General features: G+C 38.4%; 1 long non-coding RNA gene across 1 annotated transcript; it reads left to right on the top strand.

Annotated features, from left to right (window-relative positions):
• Window positions 1–2,652: 2,652 nt before the first annotated feature.
• On the top strand, window positions 2,653–6,090 carry LOC130911326 (uncharacterized). The gene is made up of 3 exons (XR_009062006.1): window positions 2,653–2,768; window positions 4,615–4,685; window positions 4,881–6,090. It is a non-coding gene; the product is annotated as an uncharacterized LOC130911326 (long non-coding RNA).
• The last annotated feature ends 1,010 nt before the right edge of the window (window positions 6,091–7,100 follow it).

Below are 7,100 nucleotides of genomic sequence, written 5' to 3'. Positions count from 1 at the left end.
GGCGCCACTGAGCCATTTTGTTACATGTTTTCGTAACGTTGCAAGATTATCGAACGTTATCCAAAGCCGCATGTATGTTCAAATTTTGGTGAGTTTTTGTGCATATTCAAGCCTCCAAATGTAAACTCCTACTGTGAACCCATGAAAATTTCACATTCGAGCCAAAATACCCGATTTCCTGTTGGATTTGGAATATGGGTGCAAGAGACTTTTTGGAGCAGTTTTGCATAAGGTATCTACTCCCCAAATTTCCTTGCTCTATGTTGAAAAAACCCAATAGGAAAGGCCTTTTTTAAAACTTTTTTCTGTCGCCACTAGTTGGCACTGTAGAGTTGATGCAAATGACCCCTACAAGAACCTTCAGGGTATGACTCTCAACAAACACGGGAAGTTTGGCGCAGATATGTTGTATATCTGCCGAGTTATGACTGTTCAAAGTTTTTGGCGAGACAAATTGTTGACGGTCATTTTCCTCTCCAGTTTGGACCTCTCCGCTTCAACGAAACCTCAATATTTTTCATCAGGCACCTGAACACATGTCTTGAGGCTCCCCTGAAACAGGTTTGAGGTCAATAGATTTTTTTACCTTGGAGGAGGAGCCTGTCTCGTAAAGAAGGCCATTTCCTGTTCCCACTAGGGGGCGCCAGGCCTAATGGGTAATATTTCAATGCAGTCGTGTTCAGGCTGGGATATCTCATATACATGCTAGAAATGAAAAAGATTGAACGTTGTATCACGGAGTTTTTAATCATTTTCTGAATTTGGTATTTTGCCCAAAAATGGCCGACTTTGGGACCACGCCCAGGTCAGACCCTTGAGTGAAAACTCACCATTTTGAAAACTTAAGATCTTATATGTCTCTTGAATAGTCTGACCAATTTTGAAGACGACCCAACTATTTTCTTCAGCGACAAGGTCTCAAATGTAAATCGATAAAATTTCACATTTGATCCAAAATTTCCGGCTTCCTGTTGGGTTTGGAATATGGGTGCAAGAGACTTTTTGGAGCAGTTTTGCACAATGTATCGACTCGCCAAATTTCATCGTTCTACGTTGAAAAAAACAAATAGGAAAGGCCTTTTTGAAAATTTCAAGGGGGCGCCACTGAGCCATTTTGTTAAATTTTTTTGTAGATTATCAAAATTTACGCAAAGTTGCATGTATGTGCAAATTTTGGTGAGTTTTCGTGCATGTTCAGGCCTCCAAATGTAAACTCCAACTGTGAACCGATAAAAATTTCACATTTGATCCAAAATATCCGATTTCCTGTTGGATTTGGAATATGGGTGCAAGAGGCTTTTTTGAACAGTTAAACATAAGGTATCTACTCCCCAAATTTCATTGCTCTACGTTGAAAACCTGAGAGGAGAGGCCTTTTTGAAAATTTTAAGGGTCAAGGGGGCGCCACTGAGCCATTTTTTGACATTTTTTCAAAACGACACAAGATTATCGAAATTTACGCAAAGCCGCACGTATGTGCAAATTTTGGTGACTTTTCGTGCATGTTCAGGCCTCCAAATTGGCCATTTTCATTTGCCCTGAAAAAAGAATAATAATAATAATAATAATAATAATAATAATAATCCTTTGCAAAACAATAGGGCCTTCGCACGCTCAGTGCTCGGGCCCTAATAATAATAATAATAATAATAATAATCCTTTGCAAAACAATAGGGCCTTCGCACGTCTAGTGCTCGGGCCCTAATAATGAATTAAAATGAGGTAAAGCAACATTTTAGCAGCCATAACAATCTGTTTCAATATGAGGAAATATCAGTTTTTTTGCAATCGAGAGAGCAGAGAGATACTAGAGGTTAGATCGGGCCTAAAAAATCCAGCCCGACCCGACACGGCCCGCTGGTATTGAAGCCCGACCCGGCTTGGAGTGACGCGAAAAAAACAAAACAAAAACGCAGCAGCAGCAATTTATATTCATTTCTTCGAGTTGGCAGAAAAAAACGCAAGTTTTCTTCATGTTTAAATAGTCTACATATTTTTTATGATAATCATAAAAGCATTTACACAATGAAATAACGCTGGGAAAGTTTACTATTAAAAAAAAAAAAAAAAAGCGATTTTGCAGACACACAGAGGAGAAGATTCAAAAGGATCACATTTGTGTTGCCTTTGTGTGCATAAAAAAGTGTCTTTTGTAACGAATTCTCAGTTGGCAGAAAAAAAAAACAACGCAATGTCGCGGGGTTCTTCCGGCTACTAAAAAAAACTGATGGTGTAGTCAGGAGAATGCTGGTGTTGTGAATTTTTGATAGTTTCGAACCCCAGCAAAAACAAAGAGCACCATTGGATTATATACAAAAAAGAAAATACATAACTACTTACAGCAAAAAGTCAAAATCACTAAAAAAGGAAGAAAATACTATTTACAAAAAATATGAATGGATTTCCCAAGCAATCCTTTTGACCTGGGGTGAACTCACGGTGCACACTAAAAAATGCTGGGTTATTTTTTCTACCCAACCAATGGGTTATGAGATATTTGACTCATTTTGGGTTATTTTTTGGTGATTTGGGTCAAGTGGGTTATTTGTTGTGCAACCCATGTGCTGGGTTAAAAATCATACAACCCAATACCCATCGGTTTACTCAGCATCTGGGTTGTTCTGCCTCGTACGTCATCACGTCAAAGGACGTCCCCCTCCACACACACTCAGGAATGCGCGGGCAGGCGCCATTGCCCAGAGTTCAGCTCAAGCACTTCTCATCGTGAGCACCTGTCGGATATCTTCGAGGCAACTTGATAATGAAAGGTTTGTGCACACTAACGCCTAGCTACATATCAAATTCATGTCGTTTGTTGTGTGACCTAATACTATCTTTACGTCGACGTTACTCAGTTGATTTGCCAAAAACGTAAAGCTAACGCAATTACCCTTTGGCTAGAAGTAGCAAGTGCGTTTTTTTCTTTGGGTTTGCTGCAATGCAGCTTGATGAAATTTAAATTAAAACCAGTCAGACTCTCACAGATAAGTCTGTTTGCCAGCCAATTTTATGGCTGACACAGTCGGAGGAAGGCATGTGCCCGCCCGCACGCGTCCGTGTCGCACACATTAACAGCAAGCTAGCTAGCTGCTTAGCTAACCCTTTAGCCAACAAGTAGTGCGCCGACCTTATATCAGCACTCATACAGCTTCTTTCTTCATGTCTAGGCCATTTATCGAATAAATTAAAATAGTTTGTATGTAGTAAGGTCGTCAGCTGGCAGCCATGGCTGCATTTGTACTCTGTGCGGTTTCCCCACTGTAGCCACGGCCACTTCTGCTGCTCTCGTCGGGCTGCGAGGCAGTGTCCATGACCGAGCGCAGTCATGGACACTGGTTAGGCCCTTGCAGCCCGACTAGTGTCCATGACTGCGCTCTCTTACACGCGTCTCTCACTCTCCGACAGCCTGATCCGTAGTCAGGTCAGTAAATGGAGCTCACATCTCAGTTGCGCCCATGAGCTAACACGTGACTTATCCTTCTTTGGCTTGGCCTAGCTAGCTTAACATCCGTGCAGCCTGCGGCTCCATTGAGAAAAGCAGCTCTTACAAATGACGAAATGTAAAGTGCAAGACACGTTGTAAAACTAAGGCGCGACTGTGACACTTTGGATTATGAAACGCTTTAGGCAGGAAAAAAATGTAGCTGTGCTTTGTTTTCTGCTACTTCTACTTTTTCCGGCCATGTAAACATAGCCACTGCGATAAATGCGATATTGCCGTGATTGCGATATTGCCCTAGCAGGTTAATTTCCTAGAAAGTCAAGTCAGTCTCCAGTTGTATTTAATGTCCCATAAGATTATCTATTGTTAATGAGCTCATGAAATAAACGCAAGCAGTTTTTTTTTTTTAACCTTTTCCCTAGAAACAAAAAGTCAGAAATGTCAATAATTATTTAATTTGTTTGCACGCTTGTGGTTTCTGTCAGCAGTAAACACTTTAGAGACACTCTACAAACTAAAGTTAGCTTTGTGCTTAAGCCCCTTAACATCTGCAGATTTGTCATTGTAAGTACCCTTTTGAAAACTTTTTGAGGCTTTTTGTCCTCCCTATTTGTTGGATTTTTTTACTTTAGTGCCTGTTTTGGTTGCATTTTTAGGACTTTTCAAGCATTTGTTTTTTGACACTGAGTTTTTTTTTTTTGTGTTTGTGTGTGATTTCTTGTCACTCTAATTCTTTGACATGTTTTGTTACTCGATTTGGTTGTTTTACTTTATTCATTTGTTAATTTCTGTTTTGTTTTTCATACTTTTAGAAGCCGTATTCAAGAAAGTTGATTAGTTCGTAGTCGAGAGTTTTATTGCCTTTAAATTTTATAAAATTAGTATTTAATGTTATCGCAAACTGACAAGACTCGTGTAAGTCATCCTCATAGCAGTATTTAATGGATTTAAAAGTCAAAATTGAAAAGGCTCAAATTAAATAGAAATCACAATGTGTCTCCGATAAATCACCATTAGGTTTCTTTAAAAAAATCATGCAGTCCTACCTGTGAGTGAACAAATATTGGATTACATTCTGCAGTTCGTTTCCTTTTCATTCGACAATGTTTTCCCTGAATAATTATACAACAGTTATTTTATTTTTGCTTAAGCCCTTTTTGTGTTTGTTTCAGATCAATGGATAGCTTTGTCACTACACCGTTGACAGAGTGGCAGCTGGCAGATGTGGTAGAAAGATTTAAAGGTATGAAAACATTTTCATCTTTTTTGAGTAGCTTCCAGTGGTATGTTATGACTAATATGGCACATTTTATAGTCTTTCAGTACTCTTTTCACGTTTAATAAATGTTGGGAGATTGTGCTTCTTACTATTGCTTCCATATAATTTTGCTTTCTGCTGAGCTGATGTAATGTCTCTGTCTTCTGTTTTGTTTTTCAGAGGAGGGGATTGATGAGGAAACAATTAAGCAGTTGATTCCAAGAGCAGGCCCTAGACTCCAGTTTCTCAAGAAATTTAGAGAACTTGTACGTAGTTAAGTGACTAGTTGGAGGGTTCTCTTCTTTTTGTTTTTGCTTATTTTGAATATATTTTTTTAAAAGATGACATTCAAATGCTTTAAGTGCAAAAAGCAAATTTCAGGGGGCATCAAGGGTCTTTTTTTATTCATTTGTGTGGGGTACACCATGTACACTCAGCATCAACCCACTTCCAGTGTTGTGAAAGCGGTTGTGGTCGGACATTTTCTTATCTATAGTCTTTTAGACGACACTTAGAAGAAGAAAAAAAAAAAAAAAAATCCTTCAAAATACTCTTGATGACCCATTAGAAGGTCCAGCCCCACCCAGCCACAATGTTCAAATGATGAAATTGAGCCAGCCCTGGAAGAATGTGTCATTTTAAGAACTTTTTTTTGATGTTTTTGAGGTTTTGTCACACTTGTTTGATCTCTGAAGATGATTCTGTCATTCTCAAATTACTTGTTTTTCTTGGCTGCTTTATTCACAATTTCCTTATCATATTAATCTATTTTTGTGCTATTTAGGGCTTATTCAATGTTTTTCTTGGCTGCTTTATTCACAATTTCCTTATCATATCAATCTATTTTTGTGCTATTTAGGGGCTTATTCAAGGTTTTTAGATTTGTGTAAAGCAGCAAAAATGAGTCAAGAACAACAACCAAACTGAACAACAAAAACACCACCAAAACACATCAAAAGAGTGACATAAAATCAAAACATTCCCAAAATGCAAAAAATTGACCAGATATAAGCTAAATTCACTAAAAAGTGCAAGAAAAGTGACAAAAATACTAAAGCATCATTAAAAAAATGCAAATAAAATGTGACAAAAACCAACAAAGAAATGAGAACATGATAACATGAAGTTGAAAAGACAATGGTGTTTTTGAGGATTGAGATGGAAAATGAATGAATGAATGAGAGGAAGGCGGGGGTTAAAGGGTCAAGCTTAAATCTCGCATGGTCAGTCCTATAAATGTGTTGGTCCTAAACTTCAATCATGATTTTTTTCCTTATGTTTGTCTGTTTTGCACAGTATTTTGCCAAGTTTGCCTTGACTTTTTTAATGTGTGATTCACTCATTTGCACTGAATGTTTTACAAATAAATATCAAGGCAGAGTATTATAAAGATTGCTGTACTGGTATTTATTGGTACCTCCTATCCATTATCAAATCACTTGGATTGTTATAGGTTGTGGTTGTACATTTTGGTTAATTTGACCAAACATTTGTATGGATTACTGAACTTGTTTAAAACAACCCAACATTTTAATTAATTTTGCCCCACATTTACAACTGATTTTACTCAACATTTGGTAAAGTTGATAAACAATACAGGTAGTTAAAACAACCCACAGTAACACTTAATTAAACCCAACATTAAGTACAATTAATAAACTATATATATAGTTAAAACAACCCAAAATTGTAATTAATTTGACCCAGTTTTTGGGTACAATATATAACACATACATGAAGTTGAATTTACCTTGGTTTGTAGTTAATTTGACCCAGAAATTGAGTAAATTTTTTTAACTCATCTGTTGGGTTATAGTGATGTAACCCATCTTGCTGGGTCAAATTGACTACTGCTGGGTTGGTGCAATATTTAACCAGCGGTTGGGTTATTTTATAACCCAAATTGGGTTATTTTTAACCCAGCAGTTTTTAGTGTGTGGCGTGCGTGTTGGTCATACCAAGTCTTCTGGCTTTTCTGGGCCTCATGTAGGTTGACCTCTGCCTCCTCACGGTATTTCGCCAGCCTCTCTCTCATCTCCAGCACGAACTGGACCACATTTCGGTCATTTGATTTGGCAGAAGGGGCCTCCCAGTTCTTCTTCAGAAGGTCCAACGGTCCTAGAACCTCCCAGCCATACAACAACTCAAACGGAGAAAACCCAGTTGATGCCTGGGGCACTTCACGGTATGCAAATAAAAGAAACGGCAGCCATCGCTCCCAGTCTTTTCCGGTGTCGTTCACAAACTTTTGGAGCATCTTCTTCAATGTTTGGTTGAATCGCTCTATGAGCCCGTCAGTTTGTGGATGGTATGGAGTTGTCTTGATTGCAGAGATGCAGTTGTTTAGTTGTTTGTGGAAGAGCTGCATTAGTCTGGAAGTGAAGTTGGTTCCCTGATCTG

This window comes from Corythoichthys intestinalis, unplaced genomic scaffold (genome assembly GCF_030265065.1).
Source record: "Corythoichthys intestinalis isolate RoL2023-P3 unplaced genomic scaffold, ASM3026506v1 HiC_scaffold_27, whole genome shotgun sequence".
In the NCBI taxonomy this organism is placed as follows: domain Eukaryota; kingdom Metazoa; phylum Chordata; class Actinopteri; order Syngnathiformes; family Syngnathidae; genus Corythoichthys; species Corythoichthys intestinalis.
Note: the sequence above shows the minus strand (reverse complement) of the source record. Positions and strands in the feature narration are given on the sequence as shown.